This window comes from Symphalangus syndactylus, chromosome 2 (genome assembly GCF_028878055.3).
Source record: "Symphalangus syndactylus isolate Jambi chromosome 2, NHGRI_mSymSyn1-v2.1_pri, whole genome shotgun sequence".
Classification (NCBI taxonomy): domain Eukaryota; kingdom Metazoa; phylum Chordata; class Mammalia; order Primates; family Hylobatidae; genus Symphalangus; species Symphalangus syndactylus.
The window spans coordinates 43,146,579-43,168,368 of record NC_072424.2 but is presented as its reverse complement, the minus strand read 5'-3'; the positions used below and the strand labels follow the sequence as shown (position 1 = coordinate 43,168,368).

At 44.4% G+C, this 21,790-nt stretch overlaps 1 protein-coding gene across 9 annotated transcripts in view; it reads right to left on the bottom strand.

The window, feature by feature from the left end:
* The window catches only part of SORBS1 (sorbin and SH3 domain containing 1), a 253,422-nt gene that overhangs the window by 185,172 nt on the left and 46,460 nt on the right, over positions 1–21,790 (bottom strand). The window contains exon 1 of one of the 9 annotated variants that reach the window (XM_055254466.2): positions 6,565–6,583. The exons of the other annotated variants lie outside the window; for them this stretch is intronic. The gene's annotated coding sequence lies outside the window, so the exon portion shown is untranslated. Of the gene's footprint in view, positions 1–6,564; positions 6,584–21,790 lie in introns of those variants that run through there. 9 annotated transcript variants of the gene reach the window in all.

Sequence of the window (21,790 nt, the reverse complement as noted above, 5' to 3'; positions counted from 1 at the left end):
TCACTTATATTTTCACATTATTGTCCCACTAACCTATATATGGACAGGGATCCATATAATCATTTCTGCTTTGCTTTGTTACTGCTGTTGTTTTAAAATTTTAAAGGGTCTTTGTTTGATGGCTCACTGTATCCCAATATAGTACCTTGGAGCCCTCTGGTTTCCTTCAAAATACACCTCAAATTTCATGCCACTCAGCTCAGACTTGGTCCCTCTCTCCTTGTTCCGGATCCAAGGCCCAAGCTGCTTTCTGAGCTCACGACATACTCTCTTCTCCTTCTCCCTCCACAAATTCCAACTCTTCCATCAACAAACACAGGCAGTCCAGGGGAGAAAATGCCCAACTAGCCCTGAGGCTGACCAACATGGGAAGGAAACAAATCAGAAGTTATCTATTTCATGTTTGGGCAGTGTTTTTTTGTTTTTGTTTTTGTTTTTTTGAGACAGAGTCTCACTCTGTTGCCCAGGCTGGAGTGCAGTGGCATGATCTCGGCTCACAGCAACCTCCGCCTTCCAGGTTCAAGCGATCCTCCTGCCTCAGCCTCCTGAGTAGCTGGGACTACAAGCATGCATCACCATGCCCGGCTAATTTTTGTATTTTTAGTAGAGACGGGGTTTCACCATGTTGGCCAGGCTGGGCTCGAACTCTTGACCTCGTGATCCGCCTGCCTCGGCCTCCCAAAGTGCTGGGATTACAAGCGTGAGCCACCGCGCCCCACCACGGGCAGTGTTTTTTTAAATCACACTGCATTATTTTATTTAAGATGATGTTCTAATATGCAAAATGAATCCCTTTTCTGACCTTGAAAAAGACTTCTCTCTTTTCCATAAAAAAACCCACTAGGGCCATAACCGGTGCCAACATCTCTAGGACCTGAACCCCGCTGAAGCTTCCCGTGTGCTCAATGATGAGGTGGCTCCCACTTCCCAAACACCTCTTGGCTGTGTTCCCATTGCCCAGCTGTCCTCCTCCTGCATCCATTGGCAAAGGAAGATGAATCCTCAAGAGCTTTTTAAAGCTCTTCCACCTACTCCACTGATTCAGTAGGAGGGAGAATGAATGTTTCCAAGTTCTCTGAATGACACAAAGCTCATAAAGTATAACAAAATTAGTCGAAAAATAACAAAATGAGTTTAGCTCCCCCTTCAAAAAAAAGAAAGCATGCCTACTTTCAATGATTCACAATGACTTCACAATTTTTCCTCCACTAGGATATGTATTCTTCCTCCCAAAGCTAATGGTTCTCTCTCCTCCCCTCCCTAAGACAGCGTAGGGCCAGATCTCCGGAAACCTGCTCTATCTGATTTAAGACCCCCTGAAAAAATCTCGACAAAGCCCAGGGTACCCCATGCCAGAGGGTCCTTCCCCAGTCTTTGCATTTGCTGTTCTCTCTGCCTGCAAAGCTCTTTCTCTTTTTCTCACCAGGGAAAGAGAGCATTCTCACTTTTGAGAGCTCAGATCAAATATGCTTTTTCACTGGGGCCAGCCCAGACTTCCTAACCTTACTCTCACCAGCAAAAGCCGCTTTCCTTGTAGACCCTCTCACAATCTGTAATTATCTTATTTATCCATATTTCCCTTTAGGGTATAAGAATCTTGCCCAACTTGTTTACTGCTGTACCCCCAGCAACACAACACATAGCAAGCACTCAGTAAAACATTGCTGAGTGGGTGGGCAGGTAAACAAGGAGGAGGAGGCCGGCCAGTGGGAACAGGGCTGAGAGCCCTTTAAAGACGCCCCATGGCATCTTCATCATGGCATGAAGTATGGGCAGGACTTCATCATGGCCTCTAGAATGGGTCTCTTGGTTTCTCTTGCCTTGATTCTTCTCAAGTCTGTTGCTACTTAGATACTGGTTCCACCACCATATACCCCTGACTCCACCCCAATTGTTCAGACCTGGGTATTTCCCAGGAAACCCAGTTCCCATGTTTGGCTTCTCTTACTCTGCCTCCATTCAGCCATCCTCAGCTTGAAAAATTCAGACATCCACAGGGGTATCTGACCTTTTATGACTTCAAGACCCTCAAGAATCTGACCCAAGCCTACCCCTCGAACCATATCTCCAATACCCCACTTCGCCCTCCATCACCACCAATGAGCTCACGGCTCAGCTCTCTGGATCCATCATGCCTAAACCTTTGCTCAGGTCTCTACTGCTTAAAACATCTTTCTGCTGCCTCATTACCTGTTAGCTTCCTTCCACCCCTTAAGTCATCCCTCACCACCACCACCACCCCACCCCCAGGCTAGAACTGATGCCCTTTCCCTCTGCCCCACAGTCATATTTGCCCTCAACATCTGGAAATTATCTTTAATCTCTTTGTTTCCCCCAAATGACTGCCCCTTGATGGTTAGGACTCATCCAATTCATCCCTGTTGGCCCAGAGCCTGGCACACAGTACGCACTCAATAAACATACACTGAACTAAACTACCTTGTTTTCTCCTTGACAATTCCCATTTCCAAAGTGACTCTTTGCAGAATGTTAATACTCTGTACAAGTAACAAATATTCTGTTATTACGCATGCTTACTTAAGCCAACTGATAAGAAATAGCTGGGGTGGTAGTTTTATCACCATCATCATAAAACTGAAGACTTGAATGCTAACAGGCAGAAAGGTATGGTACAAAGAGTACTGGTTCTGGGTTCAAGTCCAGACTAGGGCACTTGCCAGCAGTATAATTATGGGCATGTTACCTTCCTTCTCTGGCCCTAAGTTTCTTCCTCTGTAAGATAAAAGGCCCAGTCAGACACAAATGGTCACCTACTGTATGATTCCATTTACATGAAATGTCCAGAATAGATAAATCCATAGAGACAGAAAGTAGACTGTTGGTTGTCAGGAAAAGGGGGTAGAGGGGAATGGGGTGAAAATGCTAAATGGAGCTTCTTTTTGGGGTGACAAAAATGTTCTGGAATTAGTAGTCATGGTTGCAAACCTTTGTGAATATACTAAAAAAAATTTTCTACTTAAATGGTTAAAACAATGAATTTTGTGTCATGTGAATTTTATCTGAATAAAAGAAAGAAAGGGCTAAACTAGAACAGAGGTTGAAAATTGGAGGTCATGGCCGGGCGCGGTGGCTCACGCTTGTAATCCCAGCACTTTGGGAGGCCGAGGCGGGTGGATCACGAGGTCAGGAGATCGAGACCACGGTGAAACCCCGTCTCTACTAAAAAATACAAAAAATTAGCCGGGCGCGGTGGCGGGCGCCTGTAGTCCCAGCTACTCGGAGGCTGAGGCAGGAGAATGGCGTGAACCCGGGAGGCGGAGCTTGCAGTGAGCCGAGATTGCGCCACTGCACTCCAGCCCGGGCGACAGAGCGAGACTCTTGTCTCAAAAAAAAAAAAAAAAAAAAAAAGAAAATTGGAGGTCCAACAGGCCATACCAGGCCTATGGCATGTTCTTTAGACCTAAACAAAGTTTTCAATGTTATATTTGCACAAACAATTCAAAAGCCAAAGATTTTCTTTTTAATTATTTAATTTTTTTATAGCGATGGGGTCTCATTATGTTGCCCAGGCTGGTTTCAAGCTCCTAGGCTCAAGCGATCCTCCCGCCTCAGCCTCCCAAAGTGCTGAGATTACAGGCATGAGCCACAGCGCCCAGCTTCAAAGGTTTTCTTGATTATGGTGGTCATTATACAAATCTGCACAGGACTACATACACGTGTGCACACACACAAATGAGTACATATAACACAAATAATATCTGAATAAGATTGTAGCAATGTCAATTTCCTGGTTTTGATGTCATACTATACCTACATAAAATATCAACACTGGGGAAGTGGGGTGAAGGGCACACAGGATCCCTCTGTACCATCTGTTGCCACTTCCTGTGAGTCTATAATGATTTTTTTTTTTTTTTTTTTGAGACGGAGTCTTGCTCTGTCGCCCAGGCTAGAGTGCAGTGCCATAATCTTGGCTCACTGCAACCTCCACTTCCTGGGTTCAAGTGATTCTCCTGCCTCGGCCTCCCCAGTAGCTAGGATTACAGGCATCCGCCACCATACTCAGCCCAGCCAATTTTTATATTTTTAGTAGAGATACGTTTTCACCATGTTGGCTAGGCTGGTCTCGAACTTCTGACCTCAAGTGATCTGCCAGCTTCAGCCTCCCAAAGTGCTGGGATTACAGGCATGAGCCACCATGCTCGGCCTTATAATGATTTTTAAATTACAATAACATTTATAAAGCCAAACATTTTATAATTTCAAAAAATAACAGGATCTGGCAACACTGGACCTCAAGGATAACAACTGGATGGAGCTGTGTAGTAGCTGCTGCCCTGTAAATGGCCATGGCTCTCCGATTCATCTCCCTAAAACTAAAGCTGAGTGTTGGCTGCCATTGATCCCAGTTGCATGCACTGGTTTTTCTCTTACAAAAGATAAATATTTATCTATCAAAAACAGGAAAATGAAAGGTCAAGAGTCTTATGTTTCCAGAAAAAAGGAAGACCACAACATTTTTGTGAGCGAGGAGAACATTCCTAACAGTTTGGTCTTCAATCTTTTACCCTTCATCTCATGCTACCTGCCTGGCCTCTGAAGCATTTGAGGTTTAGACTCCCGGACTCTAACTCTTTTGGACCAAATTTCTTACTCTAAGTCAGCAAATAAACTTTAAAATCAAACCACTGGAAAAGAACACAGCTTAAGTACACAATATCTCATTCTCCTCTAAGTATGTTGGTTCTTTCATCTCACCTTTCCTGAGAACACAGGATCCCGCTCTCAGCCATCAAAAGGAAAGGTTCCACCCCTTATGCAAGATCACATCCAGAAAAACAAGCGGGATTTCTTTTCTCCACTGAAACTATAGTTCTATTTAGTAAGGTAGGGAAAAGACCCTTAGGGTGTGCATTCCCCCACCATTCTTACCACCCCCCCACCCCCCCCACTCCCGGAGAACGTGCTTGGAATGCAACTGTCCCTGAAAAGGGGGCAAGCATAGTCATAGACAACCCAAGTAAATTGCCAGCGAATGCTTTTAGCATAGCCATTTCCAACCAGGTTACACAAAAAGATCACCTGGGGCTCCAGCCTGATGGAGGAATTTTAATATCCTCTCCTCAGGTGACACGCATGCAGTCTGCCCAGCATGAATCCATCCTGGGGTGCCTGGAAATCAGTGTTCTAGAAAACTCTGACCCCTGGCTACCTGGACAGCAGGGTAGGACATACCTCTCCAGCCACTAGCCACAGGTGGCAATTGAGCCCTTGAAATATGGTTAGTGTGACTTGAGATGTGCTGTAAGAGTCATGTACACATTGGATTTTGAAGACTCAGAATTTTAAAAAAGAATGTAAAATATCTGAGAGTTTTTTTTATACAATTACATATGGAAATGATAATAGCTTGGATATACTCGGTTAGAAAAAAGTGTTGTTAAAATTAATTTTGTCTGTTTCTACTTTTTTAACGTGGCTACTAGAAAGTCTTAAATTACCTATATAGCTCGTATCATATTTCCACTGCACAGCCAGACTCAAGGAGACACTCATCATTCTAGAGTGGGGATTACAGTCATAACTGAAAAGGCAAGAAGGCTGGCCACGCTGGTTTCCACCTACCAACTGTGTGATGTTAAATGAGTTCTCAATCTTTGATGTTCAGTTTCCTCCCCTGTACACAGGCATAAAACATCCACACCCTGGGCTACTGCTAAGCGCACATAAGAGAGCTGGAAGCACTAACCACGCATCTTCTCCCAGCTGGTACTCAACACCTGCACACTGCCGGCCCTTCTTCCTTCCCCGCCTTCCTTAAGGACACAAAATTTGAGTCCAGGATCATCTGGCTTCAAATTTACTAACCACAACATCCAGTTCTGCACCGTGGCAGCAAGTAGGACAGTGGTTCCCCATCTACAGGGTAAAAGGAATCACCTGGGAAGCCCAAATCTCCCAGAGATTCGGACTCTGTCCACCTGGTATGGGTCCAGGTATACACATTTCCCACAAGCATCTCAGAACATCCTGATGCCTGGGGTCTAGAAGTCACTTTGAGAAACACTGACACAGCTGAGAAATTGTGACCAATATCAGCAAGACTCCCTGGGGACTTCCCCAGCCAGTCAGACAGACCGGCCTCAACAAGGCAGGTGTGACCCACGGAGAGACCAGGAACTGGTCACAGGCCTTTTCCCAGCAGGAAGCTGCTTTCCTGAGGTCTTTCAAACCTAGGTAGGCAATCACCGTCTGCCCCGGGCACTGCTTCAAACATCAGAAGGCAGCTGATATTTCTGCCCTCACACAAGGCTCCTTAAGGTAGTCAAAAAATATAGACAATTTCAAGGTAACCAACAGCTTGGCCACTGGGCTAAAAAGACCTCGCTGAAGCCAGGCATGGTGGTGTGGATCTGTAGTCCCAGCTCCTCGGGAGGCTGAAGCAGGAGAATGGCTTGAAGCCAAGAGTTCAAGGCTGCAATGTGCTACGATCACACCTGTGAACAGCCACTGCACTCCAGCCTGGGCAGCATTGCATGACCCTGTCTCTAAAAAAATAAATAAATAAATAAGTAAATAAGACTGTGATGCTTATTTACTTACCAGCAGTACCAGGCGGGTCTTTTTTTCTGCCCTTGACTGGTACTCTTGCCTGAACATTCTGAGTGTCAGTCTTCTGGATGTTACTCTTCTGCAGAAGCATTGCTCTGCCCTTCTAGGAGCCGACAGAAAGAAGCTCCATGCACAGACCTGCAAGTCCCAGCAGGCTGTTTGTTCTGGGGCCTTTAGCCACTCAAAGAAGTCATCTCACTGAACGTGAATGTTGGACAGGCAGCTCACACAGATCGATTCGACCCCAGGAGGCACAGACAGAAGAAAGCACTCCCTTTATCTAAGCCGAACAGTCACCGCTCCTTCCCCTGGTTTAAAAATCCTCTCGTGCTAAACCACCTCCACCTCAGAGCAGTACAAAAGAGCAATTTCTTGGAGAACAAAAATTAAAATATCCTTCCCCAATAATATTTCTGTCAGTAAAATGTGGCCTAGAAACTCAACCTATTCTTCCTTCTCAAAGCAAATTTCCTTTCTATTTATGGAAAAAATACAGTCTGAATGAATTGCCGCATTTCCCCACTAAATTCAAACTGCCTCAAATTATTTTTGAAGATAGGGTATGAAGTAAATAAGCACTGAATCTGAGAACTCTGACATATTTCTTTATTTTTAACACAGGAAAATGATCTGGGATTTGTGCAGAATGAAGTAACACTAAGCACACGCTGACTCCGCAAATCAACCCCAGGCCCCCTGCCACAGAGCATTTCCCCCCTCACTCACCTTCCGGAGTGTGCTTCTCACATTCTACTGCCTCACCATTCTCTGTTCTATGCCCCAGATAGAACAGACCAGTGTCGCCTGAGCATAACTGGGTCTCCATGTAGCCCAGTGTCCACTTGGTGGCCATACAAGGAGGCAATCCAACTCAAACATAATCAAAATTAACTTAAAATGTTAGGGGATCTCTTGTGGAGCACCAAAAGGAGGGAATTAAATTATTAATGCACAAGAAAGTATCTTCAAAATCCTTTCTCCTTCTCTACCACTTGATATCCTAAACACAGACAGCTCCTCTAGAAACTTCCTTTTACTTTTCATCTCCTGTGCTGATAAACACTTCTTGCCTCTCCCTCCTCCTTTCCTTTGGCCTCCATTCTCTCTTCTCACCTACAAGTATTGGCCCTTTCAGATGCCAGTAGCTGCTTACACAAATACACATACACACACAAACACACACACACAAACACTCTGACCATCCCTATTTCCTAGTTCTCTAATTCAGCCTCTACTCATTGCCCTGACTCCATATGAAAAAGGTCCAGGCACTAAACTAACCAAGAGAGACTTCTCCTTAGAAGGTAGTGTTACTAGGAAACTTTCTATTTTACTAATAGAAAATAGAATTCTCTTTTGCAGAGAGAAGTGGAGTCCATGAACACTCACAGTGGCATGTGGCAAGAGGTCGTGGATGCTAGAAGCTAATGCCTAGTAGTGCTAAATGTCACCACTCAGATCAGCTGGGCCCAGCTTCAGAAAAGATGCTCTTTATATCCAAGTTAGACCTCTGCTGCAGAGAGAACCCCAGCACAGCCATTAATAAACCACACCACCCTGACCTCCAAAAGTTTCTCAACACACTGCCTGGCTATATCCATCTCTACGCTACCTGGGATAATGCAGTAAATAGAGAGGGGTATTTCCCAGGTCTCTGTCTACAGCAGAGATTCATCTTGGTGCTCAGAGAAGTTAACAATTACCTGAATATGAGGAACTATGGGCCTAGCGCCATGAAGAACTTCTAAAATAGCTCTGCTTGTACAAATAGTTCGTTCCTTCATTCTCCATGCACTGAGGAAGTTTGGGAGGCAGTGAGGACAAAAACAGAGAAACTATGATGAATATGATCCAGCCTCTACTCCCATGGATTAGCTGTGTGGCCTTGGGCAAGTTTCTGCACCTCTGTGAGCCTATTTCCATTTCTGCACAATGGCATGGCTGGCCATAGGTGATCAAGTTCCTTTCCAGCACTGCCGTTTCACAGCTCTGTGATTTTAAGGATACCTGCCATGGGGGTCATGGCCAAACGGGTGGGAAGAAGGGCAGACAGAAGAGGGAGTACAAGCTATTACAAAATCTTAATTATTACTGATCACGGATTGGAGCTCTAAGAAAATATTCACTGCAACTCCAAAAACTGCAGGTGTCAAATGTGGTCAGCAGTCACAGGCCAGTTTCTGGGACCCCTAATCTTAATAAGAGAAAGATGTGCACACTATAGCAGGCCATTCACTTATGGGCCACAGGAAGACACATTAAGGGCAGTGACTCCCTCTCACTGTAGCAAGACTCTCCCAATCCTAGTGAAGTCCAGAGTTCATTCTCCCTGGTCTGCAGATGAGCGTACAAGGTCTGAATGACTCCCCAAGTCGCAGTTTGGTGGTAGCAAAACCAAGAGAGAAGCCCAGATTGTCTGACTTCCCAGCTCACATTAAATGCCAATTAGATAACTGTGTGGGATCACTGCAAAGCATAGACACTTAGAAACCCACACGCAGACTCACCTAACTGGTGCAAGAGGACGGGGGAGGACTCTGCAAAAGGGGAGCCAAGAGCAGCCTTTCCCTTCCTTTACCACCCTGACAAGTAGGTTGGTCACCAGCCGTGGTGGTTAGTATCCACCTGCTACCCTGTTACATGTGCAGACATCTGTCTTTAAGTGATTGCAGGTGGTGGCTCATAATCTAGAGCTGAAGATCTTAACCTGAGTGCCAACTAAAACTATATGCAAATACTCTACCACTTTTTATACGTGTATCCCTGGACAAATCTTTTAACATCTCAATGGCTCAGTGTTCCCATCTGCAGAACAGAGATAACAGTGCCTACACCTCACAGGGTTGTGACGAGCATCAAAAGAGGTAATACACCTAAGTGCTTAGCACAATGTCTACAACATAAATGTTAGTTATTATCATATAATTTTTCTGGAAAAAGTGTCCAAAGCTTTCATCAGATTCTCAAAGGGGTCCATGCTCCAATAAAAACTAAAAACTCTTGTTCTACACCCTATCCTTGGAATGGAACTGAGGTCAACCTCTAAGAAGAGAAGTGTCCCCTCTAGCTTCCTTAGCTGTCCAGATGAAAGGGATGGGAGGCTTTCTATGCCCCACTACTCCTGGAGGGCTGGGGAGAGTGAGGAGATGAAAAGTAAAATGGAGTTTCTATAGGAGCAGCTGCTGTCATGTACAGGATACCAAGTGGTAGAGAAGGAGAAAGGATTTTAAAGTTATTTTCCTAGGCATTAATAATTTAATTCCCTCCATTTGGTGTTCAACAAGAGATCCACTAATATTTTAAATTAATTTTTATTATGTTTGAGTTGGACTGTTTCCTTGTATGGTTACCATTCTTTGTTTTCACAGTTCCTCAGCAGGAGGTTCAGAAAAAGTGACCAGAAAACTGGAATGCAGTGCTGGGAAATGGTGCCAGAAACTCCTCCTCCCGCCTTCTGCAGGACTCCATGGGAGTGGGCTTATTCCCGAGTAGGAGGATGCCGGAGTTGGGGAATTTGGCTCTCTCCTTTCTCATTTAGATTAGGACTAAAAAGGGTTGGAGGAGACATTTCCCCGCCACAAAAATGCCTATTTCTTGCCTCCAGTGTCAGAAGGAATACAGGTTTCCTGGGTCCAAAACACAGAAGAGCTCTAACTGCAGAGCCTCAGCCTTGGGTCCACAGCCCAGAAAATTCCACTCAGGTAGAAATGAATGTGGAGGACATAGATGAATGTCTAACATAAGAGTCAATTCAAATACCACACATCTTTACTCTCAGCTGGAACAGTATCAACTCCATAAAGACTCGGGTAACTCTAATAGGCAGTTAAGTCTATCTTCGATTGATCAAGAGTGGGAAAATATATTATTACTTAATAAACATGTTGGGTTTGATGAAATTTTTCAGAGCAAGGGGTATTTAGAAGAAAAATAAATAAGTATAAAAACAAAAGAGGGCGTCTCTGATGACAAAAAGGCTGGGAACAACAGTTCCTGTGGCAGCCCTGGCTCCCGACGTCCCTAAGCTCCAATCTGTCATCCCTCCTGTATTCTCTACCTTGTTATCCCATCGGCAGACTGAGAATGAATTTCAAAGCAACCATGCTTTTTTACAAATCATTTTCTCTAATATAAAAGTAATACATGTTAATCATAGAAAGCTGAGAAAACAAAGGAAGTCTCAAAGAAAACACAAGAATCTGTCCACCAATGTTAACATGTTAATTTATTGCTGCCAATCTCTCTGTCTCTTTTTCTTGGTTTAAAGCAAATTATTTTTATCTTTATTTAAAGTCTTAATATCACATGAAATTTCCTAAGATAGCAAGCATCTCTGAAGATTCAGTAAAAGCAGAAAGTCCAGAAAAGCTTAAAACTTGTTGGCAAAATGGGCCAGGCGCGGTGGCTCACGCTTGTAATCCCAGCACTTTGGGAGGCCGAGGCAGGCGGACCACGAGGTCAGGAGATCGAGACCACGGTGAAACCCTGTCTCTACTAAAAATACAAAAAAATTAGCCGGGCGTGGTGGTGGGCGCCTGTAGTCCCAGCTACTCGGAGAGGCTGAGGCAGGAGAATGGCGTGAACCCAGGAGGCGGAGCTTGCAGTGAGCCGAGATTGCTCCACCGCATTCCAGCCTGGACGACAGAGCGAGACTCCATCTCAAAAAAAAAAAAAACAAACAAAAAAAACTTGTTGGCAAAATGAAGAAGTGCAAATGTGAGTGTGCATGTGCACACACATACACACACACACATACACATACACGTGCAGGTCTTGCCTCTCAGAGGCCTCTTAAACTCTCACAACACAGGATGGTCACTGGCCACCCCTGAACTAAGAAGTTTAAACTTAGAGGATCAAAAAAGAACTCCACCCACTAAAACAATGCTCTTTAAGTATCAAAAAGCCTAGCATTTCCAACAAGTATTTTTAAAAACCTTAAAACCTATTATGTGTACCTTGGCACCAATCTGGGTCGGTTCCTGGTGGGGTTCCAGGATAGAATTTCAAAAGATGCTGTAATTATTCCTCATGTCACTGATACCATTCTATCAGACTCAAATAAATCAAAATCACAGTAAGAAAAACAAAACTGAACCTCTGGCAATACCCTCAGTACTTAGAAAACAAGAGTTTTCTAAATACTGAGAAAACCAGCTCTTTTTACGGTTGCCTCATAAAACCATTTCGAATGAGACTTATGCCAGAGCTATGGGAAGAATAATTTGCTGACCACTTTCAACAAACTGCACCCAAGTGATTTTTCCAAAGAAAAAGCATTTGAGGGTGAAGGTAAGAGAAATCCTAGGGCAGGTGGGAGAACATGTAACAGCTGCATGGTTTTTTGTTGTTGTTTTGAGACGGAGTCTCCCTCTGTCACCCAGGCTGGAGTGCAGTGGCATGATCTTGGCTCTCTAAAACCTTCACCTCGGCCGGGCGCGGTGGCTCACGCTTGTAATCCCAGCACTTTGGGAGGCCGAGGCGGGTGGATCACGAGGTCAGGAGATCGAGACCACGGTGAAACCCCGTCTCTACTAAAAATACAAAAAATTAGCCGGGCGTGGTGGCGGGCGCCTGTAGTCCCAGCTACTTGGAGAGGCTGAGGCAGGAGAATGGCATGAACCCGGGAGGCGGGGCTTGCAGTGAGCCGAGATCGCGCCACTGCACTCCAGCCTGGGTGACAGAGCGAGACTCCATCTCAAAAAAAAAAAAAAAAAAAAAAAAACCTTCACCTCCCGGGTTCAAGCGATTCTCCTGCCTCAACCTCCCAAGCGCTGGGATTACAGGCACACACCACCACGCCCAGCTAATTTTTATATTTTTAGTAGAGACAAGGTTTCACCATGTTGGCCAGGCTGGTCTCTAACTCCTGACCTCAGGTGATCTGCCCACCTCGGCCTCCCAAAGAACTGGGATTACAGGCATGAGCCACTGCTCCCCGCCAGCAGCTGCATGTTAGACTCATTTTTATCAAGACTCAAATACAGTTAGAAGATACTTGTTCTGGTATTTACAAAACTGGTCCTCCTCCCTAACCATATCTAGTCACAGTGGGTGAGGACTTGCGAAGGAATACAGGCACTTAGAGGTGAGGGATGGGTAGGCCCTGGGATTACAGAGCTGCCACCACTCAGAAAGCCTGTTCTTAACCATTCTGCTATCCCTTCATCAAAAAGAGCCTGATCTTCCCTTGCACAAAACAGGATATTTTCCTCCTGGAAGATATCAATTAATAAAATGTATAAGTAATTTAATCTTCAACTTCAGAATTTCATTTTTAAAGGTATCATAATTAGCTCTTAATATCTTTCTTCTCTAAAAAAACCAGAATTTTAAAACTAAACATACACACATGATCACATAGAGGGAGATATGTGAAAAACAAAACGGGACACATACAAATTAAAGGGCAGCCAGGCACGGTGGCTCACACCTGTAATTGCAGCACTTTGGGAGGTCAACGAGGGTGGATCACCTGAGATCAGGAGTTTGAGACCAGCCTGGCCAACATGGCAAAACCCCATCTCTACTAAAAATACAAAAATTAGCTAGGTGTGGTGGCACGTGCCTGTAATCCCAGCTACTCAGGAGGCTGAGGTAGGAGAATCACTTGAATCAAGGAGGCAGAGGTTGCAATGGGCCAAGATCACACCACTGCACTCCAGCCTGGGTGACAGAGCAAGACTCTATCAAAAATAAAAAGGAAAGGGAAAGGAAGAAATTAAAGGGCATCTAAGCCAAAACAGTAGTGGGCCCAGACTTTTTTTTTTTTTTTTTTTTTTTTTTGAGACAGAGTCACACTCTGTCGTCCATGCTGGAGTTCTGTGGCGTGATCATAGCTCACTGCAGCCTCAAACTTCTGGGTGCAAGAGAACCTCCTGCCTCCACCTCCCAAGTAGCTGGACTGTAGGCATGCAACACCACGCCCGGCTAATTTTTTTAGTATTTTGTAGAGATGGGATCTCGACATTTTGCCCAAGCTGGTCTTGAACTCCTGGGTTCAAGCAATCCTCATACCTCAGCCTCCCAAAGTGCTGAGATTACAGGTGTGAGCTGGCACACCCAGCCCAGACTATTCAGACATATAAATATTTGACACTTTTGTGGAATAAAGGCTGAATATGGTATTTTTCTACACTGACTAAATCTCCAGGAAACTGCTTCCTAAAAAAGGTCACTGCAATGTTCTCAACTAATGGAGTATATGATGCTGAAAGTTCAAGTCAAACTCATCTAAGCCATAAAAGCCAATCAATAACGTTTCTTGCATTTGTATAGTGCCATTACTTTTTCCAAAATGCAACTATTACCCCATTTTATACCACTTATGTCAGAACAAAAGGAAGAGTAATGTGTTGATTGGTTGGGCAAACTGTACCGTCAACAATGCTCCTATCCTCTGAAATGGATGAAAGTTCCAGACAAGAATGTCAGATCAGTGGGAAAGAGCTTTCCAATGAGAAGAGCTATCCAACAATGGAAAGAGTGGCTCCTAGAGAGTGAGATCCTCATTGCCAGAGGTACACAAGCAGAGCTGTTAAAACCACGTGGCTTCCAACTGCTCTAATAACTTTAAGATTCAGAGTCTTCAACTTTCTTACAGTGGAAGCCATGGGGGCATTGTCCTGTTGCCTTCTCTCATTCCTCATTAATGAGAAAGATGTTAAGCTCACTGACGTAAGTCCCAGTGAAGTCTTCTCCAGAATTCAGAAGGGCCATAAATAGAGAGACAAAGGGCAGGAGGTGGGAGTTATTCACCAGCGTGGAGGAAGCAGGATAAGCCCAGAGGAATGGCCTCTGGAATTATACAAAGAATTTGGAGGTGACTGGGGGTGGCCCTGGGAACAAAGTGAAACTGTCAGAACTCAGATAACAGTCCACGTTCCTGAGATTGGATTGTAGCAGCCCTTCTGGAAAAGGGGCGCTTCTTGGGACTTTATACAAATCCAGCTGGGTCCCCCAGACATGGGCATCTCCACCACTGCCCCACAAACCCTGTACATCACCAAATATGAACATAAGCTGTCTTTTGAGAGTTTCCTGAAACTAAGAGCTCAAGGAAGGTGCCTTCTAGGACCGCCCCCCACCAAGTTTTCCAGAGGCCAGCAAACAATGAACTAGGGTTGTATATTTTCTCTACACTCTACTTTTATGACCAAAGCAAAGGATAATAAAATAATTGGTAATCTGTAATTTGGTCCAAAAAAACAACCTCCAGGAGATGCCTTAAATTCAATCCAGATTCTGACAATCCCCTGGTTTTATTTGGTCTACAGAGCTCATAGCAACACATGGCCCAATTCAAGCCAATAACTTAGAGTTTTGGAGCAGACTTTAAAAGTCTTATTGGCAAAATCACAAAAGGCCAAAGAATGCACATGTTATTCCAAATAAGGAAACCTTGTCCCTCTCGGATAAGGCCTGACACCCAAGATTTTCAGAGAAGACAGGATTTTTCTTCCTCAAAAAAAAAAAAAAAAAAGAATGGGAAGGGAAAGGAAAAGAGAACCAAATCTTCATCTTACATGGTGATAAGTTAACAGATGATGTCCAAAAGGTAGTAAAACATACAGGTTACTATCAAATGTGGAAGTAAATATCAAAAGAATCAGCTAAGATTTTAAAGTGGCTGCCACCGGGGCAGCAGGGGGCTAACGGTAACAGTGTCGGAGACTGTGGTCCTGTAGAAATATTGGATTCTTGAAACTCTATGCCTGTGTAACTTTGGTAAAAATTACAAATTTTAAAAGCTAGAAGAAAGCAGGGGAAGGGCTAATATACACTAAATGCATGCATTTCCAAACTTAAGCTATAAAAAGTAAATAACACTTTAGGTAAATAATAATACTGTATTTAAATATTGTTTATCCATATGTTTCAACCAGAGCATTATATCTTAATAACTCCTTTTCTGATAAAGTAATACTGTTCACTGTTTTTAAAAAGATAGAAAATAACTCACCCTTCCCCCCACCAAAAAAGAAAAAATAGTCATAAAATTATCACCCAGAAAAAAACTGCTGGATGCTATGAAAATATTTCCTTTTCTCTTTTTATGTATGTGTATATGTATATTCATGTATCAATACAGACAATTTTCAATTTTCTTTAACTCTTTGGGCTCATCTAAAGACAATAAGGTTTTTGTTTGGGGGAGAAAAAGCTTTTTTTTTTTTTTTTTTTTTGAGACAGAGTCTCACTCTCCCTCCCAGGCTAGAGTGCAGTAGTGCAATCTCGGTTCACAGCAACCTCCGCCTCCCAGGTTCAAGTGATTCTCCTGCCTCAACCTCCAAAGTAGCTGGGATAACAGGCACCTGCCACCATGCCCAGCTAATTTTTGTATTTTTAGTAGAGACAGGATTTCACCATGTTGGCCAGGCTGGTCTTGAAGTCCTGAGAAAAAGCATTTTATTTTGAAGATTATTAAATAAATTGGGTCTTTGCTTCTTACAGTACCATCAGTCAGTATCAAGCGTTCGTTCTAAAAGGACAGGTTGTCAAAAGTTTTTGGAAAGTGAAGGTATTACCAGGCATGGTGGCTCACACCTGTAGTCTCAGCTACTGGGGAGGATCACTTGAGCCTAGGAATTTGAGACCAGCCTGGACAACATAGCAAAACCCTGTCAAAAATTTCTTTTTAAAGTGGAAAAAAAATGAAAGTGAAGATGTAATTTTTCAGAATTTCTGGACATAAATTATAGCATTAAGAGAAGACCCCTTACTACAAACTGGTTCCACCTCAAATTGTGCTGTTTTCTAACTCTGCTCACAAGCCCGCTCATGCATGTTTATCTCGTTCCATGCGAGCCTCTCTTTGCTTTCTCCTTCTCCCCACCACCCTACTTGTCACTAGCTTTCCTCTCCACTGCAACTTCCTGTTTTATTCCGCTCTCTCACACCTGTACCTTTTCTGTGCCACCTGTAACCTGATGCAATGTGGAACTAAGATCACATTCTTATTACTTTACATTTGCAAAATCGAATTAAATGCTCCTTATTTTTAAGTTATAAACTGAAATACAAAGCCTTCTGTTTATAACTTTTCTTTTTCTTTTCCTGAGCAACAGGATCTCACTCTGTTGCTCAGGCTGAGGTGCAGTGGCAAGATCATGATTTGCTGCAGCCTCAACACCCCGGGCTCAAGGGATGCTCCATGCTCCCACCACAGCCTCCCAAGTAACTCCAACTACAGGCATGCACCACTACATCCAGCTAATTCTACTTTTATTTTTGCAGAGATGGGGTCACACTATGTTGCCCAAGCTGGTCTCGAAGTCCTGGCCTTAATCGATCCTCCCATCTTGGCTTCCCAAGTGCAGGAATTACAGGCATGAGTCACCACGCCCGGCCTGTTGATATGTCTGTCTCCTAAAGCCTATGTTGCTGCCTTGTTTCTTGCTTGTTTTTGTTGTTGTTTCTCAACATCAAAGGCAGCTGCAGCCTTTGGGACTGAGTTGGAAACTCTCAGATATGAGACAAGCCCTGGCTCCTGCCTGGAGAAGCCAGTATAGACATGGAAGAGGCCTTGCATCAGGGATAGGGTAGTTTTCTAGAGGAGAGACGGCTAGTAGGAAGAGGGCTAGTGTCAGAGCCAACTTACTCTGCTCCTGAGGTACCAGCCCAGCATCACCCCATTTGGGAGAGTCAACGGCCCCGGAAGACAAACCCAAAGCTATCAGAGCATGCTGCTTAAGAACCACCTCTTCCTCCAGCCCTCTAAGAAGGGCCTTCTCCTTTTTCTGGTCATCCAAAATGGCTAAGTCTTTCTTCACAAGGGCTTCTTTAAAAATCAGGTCACCCCCATCCTATACATATAGGATTTTTTTGTAACCTAGATGCTAGACACATGTCAAAAGAGCTGTTAGGTGCTGATCACTCTTTGAAGTGTAAGCTCTCTCTCCCAGCTCTGAGAGATCTGCCCACTTCACAGGGCTGCCCTCCAGAGCTCCAGTGTCTGATCAAAAATGACCAGGGCCAGGTGTGGTGGCTCACGCTTGTAATTGCAGCACTTTAGGAGGCCAAGGCAGGCAGACTACTTGAGATGAGGAGTTCGAGACCAGCCTGGCCAACAGAGCAAAACCCGTCTCTACTAAAAGTACAAAAATTAGCCAGGCATGGTGGCGCATACATGTAGTCCCAGCTACTTGGGAGGCTGAAGGCCCAGGAATCGCCTGAACCCAGGAGGCGGAAGTTGCAGTGAGCCGAAATTGTACCACTGCCCTCCAGCCTGGGCAACCGACCGAGACTGCCTCAAAAAAAAAAAAAAAAAAAGACCACGACTTGTCCAGGCACAATTCTAAGTACCATAAGAAGCCTCCTGAATCAAGGATGTAAATCTGACCTAATAATTCAGCCAACAGTGCATCTACTTGTAGCCTTATCATCCAGCCCCCACATCCAATTTCGGCCACAGGTTCCTGGTTAGATGCTCCCCTGAAATCAGTCCACCTGCTACTGTATCTGCAGCACATCCCTGGGTCTATGTCAAAAACAGAATCTGAGCCCTTTGACGTGGCTCACACTCCAGGAAATTAGACTGGAGTACACAGCTGTATTCTTCTGGTAACTATTTCCAAGCCATCTCCTTATGAAGATACATGGGGGAAAAAAAAAAAAAAGGAAGACGAGGAGTGCCAAAAAGGCAGTTCAGCTTTCTCTAAAAGAAACTCAGGCAAATAGCTCTTGTTCTGGGAAACCAGTAAATTTCTAAACAGTAAGTTTTCCACAAATGATATTGGCAACTTAGGGGGTCAGGGAGAAGTAGTGGACCAGTTCTCATTGAAGAGCAGCAAGATGAGATAAGTTTCATACAGTGGCAAATGTTCGTTTTGGACTTGCTTCAAACCTGTGTGTGGGCTGATTCTCCGAAATAAACAAATTCTCTTGTATAAGGTTATGGGGTGACTGAGAGGGTAAGGATTCTGATGGAAAGAAATCACCCATAAGTCACCTTTGCCTAAGCAGGAGGGTCAGTTCTGCCTGCCCTGGGTCTTGACACAGTGAAACCTCAACAGGGATGTGGGGTGCATCAAAGTATCCATGTAACCCAGATGGACGGGTATATGCTACAGTTAAGTTCAACTGCACCCTTGACTGGTATGGCATTTCAGAGCATTGAGACACCTTTTGATCCAGCGAAGAGCCAATCCTGGCTTCAGTCAGCACCCATGAGCCGCTGAGGGAGGCACAATGTCCCAAGTAGCAGTTGGCCAAACACATGTGAGGGAGGTGCAGCTGCTGAGCCCTTCATGTTTACCAGGAAGAAAGAGTGTTGATTTTGCAGATTTTTGATGTTTTCACAGCCAGTGTTATTCCCAACCCATTTATAAATGCAATCTGAACAACACCCCTTTCCACACTGGATTCCTTGTACTTAAATGGTTCCATCTACCTCAGGCCTGAGAAACCCATTTCTCTCTATAGGCCACACCTCAGTTTGGCTGAGGGAAGAACAGGGAAAGCAGGATCGCAAGGATGGCAGGTGCAGGGCTGGAAGAAGAAAATTAAATTCACCAGACATGGGACACCTGGGCTTAGGACCCTTACACCAAGGAGCTCAAGATCTCCGTGGGCCAGATGGGACCATCTAGAAAGGACTCTTTTAAGTCTAACCATCTTTGGGTCTGTGGTTGTACTGTATTGATTCCATGTTCTCATTTTAAGTGAGCTAATGAAATGCAGCAAGCCATGAAAATGTAAAAGGGCTAGAATGAATTGAGAAGTTATTTAGACTGAGAGCAAAGAACAGGCAAAGCAAGTGGCAATCTTGTTAGATAGATCTGGCACGCCACCACACAAGCAATCCAGGCTAGAAAGAGCCATTGACAAAATGCTGACAGTCTGCCCGGGCCCTTTTGAATATTGGGTTCTTGGATTATTTCCTAATTTTTTTTTTTTTTACACAATCTTGAACATTGACTATTATGTAGAAAAAAAGAAACATCTGAGGGGAAAAAATACATCCTCAGGAGACACAGGAAGAATGCCGTTTGAAGTAAGAATCTTTTTTCTCTCTGTCTCTCTCTGACACACAAACTCATATACACACATTCAACTAGCCTTATGAGTCATCTTCTGCCATGACTGATGCCAGCGAACTCTGTCCTGCCAGCAGCCTCTGCCACCCACTGATGCAGTGGAACAGTGTTTGGCCAGCTCCCTTCCTGATGCTGGTTTATTTCTGACTGAAATCTCCGGTTTCAGTTAGGACTCAGACTTGTCTGGGGCTCCCCCCGGAAGTACTATTTGATGGCACTGAAAATCAAAGCCCTATACCTAAAATGTCTTTGCATCTAAGAGATAATGTGGACATCAAGCCAATTCTAGACCCTTATTGCCATGGTTTTGATATCTGTCAAACCAGGTATCAAACAGTGGTCACTCCACCACAGAAACATCACGGTGAACCAAGTTATCCATAATCATTGATAACTGTATGCCCAACACCATGCAGACCCCACAACCTCCATGATGCTTACAATATAATTTCAGAGATAAAATCAGCCCAATGGAAACTAATCAGACAGCCATACAAGGCAAAAGAAAAACCAGAAGACCCATCATCATTCATAGAGAAGTTGTGAGAAGGAACCAAGTATGGGCTACAAAAGTCACTTCGACTTCAGATTCATACTGGGCCTTGAGGCAGAAGTGGAATGTATACGAGGCAGAATATCGATGGAAGACACTGCAGGTAAAAAGACCTCTTTACAGGCCATAATCGAAATTCTGAAGCTGGCTAACCAAGAAGGCAACCATTAAGCAAGCCCCACTCCCCTCCCACACTATGGCTTCGTCTCTCAAATATGGGGTATAGGCTTTCAGGCACAGACTCTAAAGAGGACAGATGTCCAAGCAGGGGCTCGTGGGCGCTAGGTAGCTGGAGTAAAGTGGTATCCACATGTCAGCAGACTGAAAAGTCCAATTCTCTTGGATTATCTCCCTAGGTATGTTTCTCAGACCCCTGCATCAGAATTTCTGAGATCTCTCCAGACCTGAGAAATCAAAACCTTTGAGGGGATAGCCACTCAATATGATCCCAGAAGTACAAAAATTGCTGCTAGCCTGCTCCGGCCTGCCCTCTTCTGAAATGGGGGGTAATTTTTTAAAATGTTGTCTGTCTTAATTAAGAAAGAGATTTAAGCAGAAATCACACATGGGCTGGGGGGTGGGAAGGAGTGTGGCTGGAGCAGGAAGTAGGAAATCTCTTAGGATGAGGGACAAAACATGAGAGACAGAATCAGCCACCCAGCCCCATAGGGAAACTCTCCCTTTACTGTACCTTTGGAAAATCAGTAGAAAGAAGGTGATTTCTTTACAGAAGCCCAAGGGGACTTGAGTTTGGATGGAGCAGAGTTAGCCTCAAGAATGAAGGAGTTCACCAATGTGGATAGGTCTATCCAAGTTTGGCCTAAAGCACCCTACGAAAGAGGTACCTTCTGTACCATACACCATAGCCCTGAGAAATGGTGACTGCCAGCGGCCATATTAAGTCCTGAGGGACCCAAGGGAGCAGAGTAGCTGCCTCCACCCTACTCCAGACATCACAGTCCCTGATCTAGGGTCGCCAATGCCAACTCAGCTCTGTCTGGCCACACGATAGCCCTGAATTGACATCCACACCCACCCTCCACCAAGGTCAGTGGGTTTTACCTTTCACTCTCTAGGCCTGAGGCACCAGCTGGGCCTGGCGGCTCCAGATCTGGGTGGTGTAGTTCTTCAGGTGTGGTCACCAGCCCAGCAGCATTGCCTGGGAACCTGTTAGAAATAAAAATCCTCTGGCCCCACCCTACAGCTTCTGAATCAGAAATTCTGGAGGAGGGGCCCAGCAATCTGTGTCTTAACAAGCCTTCCAGGTCATTCTGATACAGCTCAAGTTTAAGAACCAGTGTGTAGTGCTATTAATAATAACATGAACCATGGTGGTAAATCAACAAAAGTAGCATCGTATACACAGGCCTATAAAACACTTTCAAATGTATTATCTCAATACATTTGATAATATATCAAATGTTGATACCCTCTTCTAATCCTAAGGCTCTGTAGTTCATTTGAATCTCACAGCAATGCTGAAGTAGATAAGCTGCATTATCCCATTTTACAGAGGAGATTGGGGCTCAGATAGATGAAGTAACTGGCATAGATTACCCCTGCCCAGAGCCCACTCATTAACAAAGCACATGAAAATTAGAGACTTAACTCTAAATAATTAAAAGTT